Source organism: Cuculus canorus, chromosome 8, assembly GCF_017976375.1.
Source record: "Cuculus canorus isolate bCucCan1 chromosome 8, bCucCan1.pri, whole genome shotgun sequence".
Lineage (NCBI taxonomy): Eukaryota > Metazoa > Chordata > Aves > Cuculiformes > Cuculidae > Cuculus > Cuculus canorus.
The window spans coordinates 19,459,428-19,465,618 of record NC_071408.1 but is presented as its reverse complement, the minus strand read 5'-3'; positions in this window follow the sequence as shown (position 1 = coordinate 19,465,618).

The following is a 6,191-nucleotide window of genomic DNA, read 5'->3' as shown; positions in this document are numbered from 1 at the left end:
TGCTGACGTCCAGTGAGAATGGAAACCCCAAGGCCCTGGCCAGCTGTGGCTCTCGAAAAGCCTCTGAGCTAAAAGTCAGTTTTACAAAGTAGCTTTCTCCTTTCTGAAAGTGATGGCCTTGGCCCAGCTCTGCCCAGGACTCTTGGGCTTAGCCTTCGGCGGCATGGACTGGAAGAGCCTCAGCGATGTTGCTGGTGCTTGCTGGGGCCAAGTGGTTCTTAGGCATTGCTCCACCACAAAGCTGTCGCCTTGCATGGACCCCTCTGCCCCTTCCTCCCCACATGGACCCCACCCTTGCATTGACACTCCCTCTCCCTGCACGGACCACCTCCTTCCCACATAGACCCTCCTGCACACACAGACCAGCAACCCCACCATGGGAAAAAGTCCTCCCAAGGCCAGCATTGTGTTTCCACCAGTAAGTTTCTATGAATGTTCTCAGTTTGATGAAACACCATTTTATCAGGGAACATTTTCTCCACCAAATACTTACGGTAGATCTATGTTTCAAAGTTTGGGACTTTCCCCCTCAAAGGACTGACTCTCCAGGCTATAGCAACTCTCCCACACAGAGCTTGGAGCTATGGTTCCTCCAAAACTTGCAGTGGCACAACACTCGCTGCAGCCCTGCACGTGCTGGCAGCCCCACGCGCCACAGTAAATGATTTCCAGCAAGGCCAAAGAATAGTCGTGCTCTCAGAATACCCAAGAATGATGCTATCATCACCAAGAATGATGCTATTTCCACAAGAACAATGCAATTTCCACTCAAGAAGAATGCTGTTTCTTTTGGGGGTGATGGAAGCTCATCCCAGAGGATCTCAAGCAAGGAAATGCCTGAAAGGGGGGCTGGGCTGCCTCGCTCGCTTTGGCTTACGCTCTCACCCTCTACAGCAGCCTTGTGAAAAGAAAGAAAAGTATTATGGTGGGTGAGTGTTTCTTCTGCAATTCGAAATCCAGTCTTGACAGGGGGGAAGAGAAAAAAAATCCAACCGCTCCCAACTGCAGCACATGCTCATGGAAACAAGATGTGGCACACATGGGGCTGTCCCAGGGAGAAAGTTTGCTAAAAATAACATATGCAGATTATGTACATGAAAATGTCATGAAATACCAGCACATAAAACCGTGTGGTAGTTCAGGCTGTTGCAGTTACAGCTTAGACGTGCCAGATGAAGGGTATGCAGCATTAGGTGCATCTGCAGCGTGAGCCGGGCGTGGGGCCAGCTCCCCTCTCCAGCCATCAGGACCTCGCCATACAGAGACAAGACCTCGCAAAATTATGGAGGGACAGGGGTTATTACTGTTTTCTGGCTAAGGAGTGACAGGGATAGCCCTTGGGCTACCTCGAAAGCCCTTGTATCTGTGAAGGGTTTGTTCTTAGGGGCTGGGGAGGTGCTGGGTTGGTGGCTGCTCCACAAGCCAGGAGCAAACCTGGACATGGCCAAGCTGGAGCAGCTAGAAACACCCAGACAGGAGGATTTGTGCCAGGAGAGGTTTAGATGCGATATCAGGAAAAATTTATTCACTGAAAAGGTTGTCAAGCATTGGAACAGGTTGCCCAGTGAAGTGATGACCTCTGGAGATACTGAAAAGACATGGAGATGTGGTGCTTAGAAACATGTTTTAGTGGTGAATTTGGCAGGGCTATATTTATAGTTAGACTTGATGATATTAAAAGCCCTTTCCAACCCAAATGATTCTGTGATTTTGTGATCCTACGGTTTCCAGCTGTGGAAGTTTCCTGGGTGCTGGAGGGGGCTGTGTCCAGTGAGCCAAACCTCTTGGAGAGCAAAGCGTCATTCATCCCAGACAAATCAGACCCCTACCAATTGCTTTGCAAGAGGAATGATCCCAGCAACTAATTTTGCTCTGTGTATGGGAGGATCTCGGTGTATGTTGCTGGCACTAACCAGGCCTGCCAGAACCCCCTGAAGTCCTTCATGGTGGCATTACGAAGCAGCTGACATTTTCTGTGTTCCCTGCTCAGTCTTCTAGCTGCAATGTAAATTTTCCTTGATTTCTGCTTTCGTTATTTGTGTGCATCAACACACTGGTTGTTTTTACATGGTGACCCACAATAACTCATTTTAATATGTACTTAGATGGCACAGTTGGGCTGCAGGGGTGTCGGGGGAACGCAGCAGCTCCGGCTGCAAGGAAGTCATCACTTCTGTATTTTGGGGGAGCATGGCAGGGCGATGGGATCCTTTCGCCTCGCTGTCCTGCTGGAGCCCTCCATGCTGGTAGAACTGGTGCTGGGCCATCTCCATTGGTGGCCAAACCCATGGATGAACTTTTTTTAACTGTCAATTTTAATAAAATATTCATTTTTATTTAATTTGTGGCCCCCCTGTTCTCTTCTCTGTTTGATCTTCAAGACACAATGGCTCTTGCTAGCAGAAATGTAGCAGTGCTCTTGGAGCCCCCAACCATGGAAAAGGAGGGGGGGCGCCTCAGGCTACATAATTCCATGTATATTGGGGATATAAATTTTGTATTGTAATTTGTCCTCACATCAGGATGCGCTGCTGTTCTCCCCACACCTGCAGTGAAACCAGCCTGACCTCAGGTCACTGCTTCTGCCTCTTCATCACTTAATATTAAATACTAGTAATTAAATATTAGTAAATATTTAAGTTAAACGGAGCTGACTCTGAGTTAGGAAAATCATAAGTTACCGGATGAAGTCAGCAGGGAGTGGGGTCACCCTGAGCGGGGGGAGGGCACACCCCACCAAGGGCACCGTGCCACGCTCCCAGTCTGGCTTTGGGAGCTTCTTCCTCAGCACCAGGCAGGTAGGAAATCCACTGCTGATGTGTTGTTTGTATTTGTAAAGCATCAGGCAGGTATTTGGGCTGAGCCCTCCCTGCACGTCTCGGCGATGTCTGCGGCAGGCGGGGAGCAGCCTCTGTCCTCCGCGATGGCTGACAGCACCCCCAGCCCTCACCGACTATAGTATTCTCTTAAGTTATCCATGTTACACATTTTAATCACTTTTCTAGCAAATAAAGTTTTTACTCAGTTGGTCATCCGGAATAAAATTACTTAAAAACAGATTCTTACATCCACCCCCCCCTCCTTCCAGGATACTTTTTATTTCATGCAGCAAAAGCTCCGGCGGCTCCCAAGGCCCATTGTACGGCACACAGAAAAGAACCAGGATTCATTGCTTTCTCGTTATTTTGTCCTTTTCCGGGATATTGCCAGGGATTTTTTTTTTTCTCCTCCTTTTCTTTCTTTCTCTCCAGTCTGCCTGAAAGGAGTTGATGGAAGGAGAGGAATATTCATCTCCCAAGTTTGCTCACGTGGCTGGTGGCGTCTCTGCAAACTTTTCTCGCCGCCATCCCTGCACACGGTACGGTGCGTGCCTGCACGGCGGCACACTCGGCAACCCCAGCGCCGGGACAGCCATCTGAAGAATGAAGCTGTTTGTTTGCTCCGGGTCCAGCTATTTGTCTCTGGCCATTTTGCCTCCAAAGCTTCAATATTTAATGAGATCCGGGCTGGCCGGGCGCTGCGCAGCCATGGCCGGGCGCTGCGGCTTGGTTTCCTGCAGTGCAGGGAAGGCTGTTCAGGAGGGGGGGAGTGAGTTTTTTACTGCGGCAGATGGGACTCTTTTTATTTTGATTTATTTTCAGTTAATAACTTTTAACCTCCTGAAATGAGGCAGCTGCCAATAGGACTCCATGCAAGGGTACAGCCTGGAAAATGCTGGGGGCTCAGCTAGGGGGGCACAGGCACCTCTCGGCCAAGCAGAACCCAAAGGGAAGGTTTGTGGCTTGAGGAATGACCCTGGGGTGTAGGGTCATTATTTATTTAGGAAACACACACACTTAATGGGGAAACCACTGATCCCCCTTGCCCAGTCCCCAGGGTGCCAAGCAGCCTTGGTTTCTCCACGCAGGAAAATGGTTCAATTTTCCTCATTAAAAAAAGGACAGGAGGGACAAACAAAGATCCCACAGGTAAATCTTCCTAAACATCTCCCTCTTTCCTCATTATCCCATGCCAGAGCCCTCTCACAACCTGCATAGCCCAGCTGGGACACTTCCCTACCTGAGAGTAGATGTCACTGGGCTGTGATCCCCCACCTTTACGGCCCCAGAGCTCTAGCTTGGGGAAGTTCTTCTTATTTTTAAATAATATTTTGTACTCTTTCAGAGGGGTTTGGATTAGGGAATTTTTATTCTTTTTTACAAAGGAAGGTTGGAAGAGGAGCAGTTGCTTGCCTGCTGCTTGCAGAGCTGGTGGACACTTTTGAACGGCAACATCCAACACAATGTCTGATACTCCTAGAAAAGAATAGCATTTTCTCAGTGAGACTTTGGAAAGGTCACCCTGGATGTGGGGCAGGAAAGCTAGCGAGGTCTCCCGTTCCCTTTGGCAAGGAGGGGAGGGAAGGGCTGAAATTCTCTCAGGTGTTGTCTGACACAAATAGGAGAAAATAGCATAGTCTTTAAAAGAACAAGGCTGAGCGATGGAGAGCTCCCCTTCCACGGGAAGGGCCAACTCTCTGTGGCCAACATTCCATAGGGACAACTCTCTATGGGGACAACTGTCCATTGCACAGATCTGTGGGGACAACTCTCTGTTGGGAGCCATTGCAGCTTGGTTTAGGCTTAGGGTTAGACTGTCCTGGCATAGAGTTATCCCATGGAGAGTTGGCTGTGGAGAGAGTTGTCTTAGACTCCGGCCCCTGCAGCCAACACATCCCCTGTGCCACCCAGGGACGACGCAGCATCAAGATGCTCTGGTGGCAAAGCCTGTGCCACGGGGCGAGGGCTGCTGGTTGTACTGCCATTTGCACTCAATGCTGCTGAAAATACCAACTGCCCCGGCCACAGGGCAGGCAGAGGGGCAATGGCAGTGCGCGGTCTTGCAGCCTGATGATATTTGCAAAGCTGCAGCAGACAGGAGCCTCCTGGCTTCCTGCTGAAGGAAAGGGCATTTCTCATCATTTCATCTATAGAAGCAAGGCTTGAAAATGCACACTCTGGAGACAGGAGATGAAGGAAAATCAAATAAAATATACTTTTGAAAAGGATTTTGAGGTGAGACTCATGACTTTTTAATGGACTAGACCGATTTCACTCCTGTTTCACTGCTGGCTGGTACAGCTCTGGCTTCTTGCTGTCCAGTCAAGCTGAGGGTCTTTCCCTGCTGCCACAGGACTCTGATCCAGCCCAACTCCCATGGTTCAGCTACAGGGAAGGGTAAGGGATTCATCTGGACACGCAAAGCGCTATGTGGAGCAGCCAGGAATATATTTGAACTCTTGAGGTCAGGAGTTCAACACCGTGCTGTTACACCCATCTCAGATATTTCATTCCCTTTCTAATTCCTCATCATGAGACAGATCAGCAGAGGCACGGCTTGTTCATGATTTTGGGGATTTCTTCTTGGATGATATGCTGGAAAGTGACTTTAAAGGCTATCCCATCACTGTGCTGGAAGAGGACTGTGAGGCATGAGCAACCATGAAGAGGATGGTTTGGTCATCCAGCACCAAAATCTGAGTGGGAGCAAAGGGAAGTTTGTGTCTGCTCTATATGGATGTGAGAATGTGAACAGAGCTTGCAAGAGCAGCAGTCTACGCTCACCCCCCTCTACGCACACCATTCAAACCCACTTTCTTAAAACAAGAGCTGGGAAAACAGCTGGTTGAGATAACGGGAGGGTTTGGGTGCTGCAAGCAGTTGGCCTTCACCTTTCTCACTATGTGCACAAAATGGATTATTATCTTCCATCCACCACATACACCTGGCTTTGTTCACTGCTGTCGGAACAACAGCTCTTAGTCTCATCTTTGTTCATCTCAGAGAAAGCAATTGGTCAAATTTAATACAAAAGGGATCAATTAGAAAGAGCTGTGATAGACAGTTAGGTCACCAGCAATTCCTATAAATTGCGGGTAGAATTTCTTACTTTGCTATACCAGTTTGATGCAGGAAATGGCTCATTTGCAAGCTAAAGGTTTAATTAGGAGAAAAAAAAGGTCAGCAGAGATCAGATGTGAATTGCAAAGCGCTAACGGAGTTTACTGCAGCAATGTATTTACTGAGAGCTGTGCTATAGATCTGCTCCCTCTCTTTCTGCACAGAATGCTAACAGCACCCCTTTAAATTCTTTCGATCAACAGAAAGATCATCAGTAGTATATAAGATGCTTTCAAACTGTTTGGCATCCAT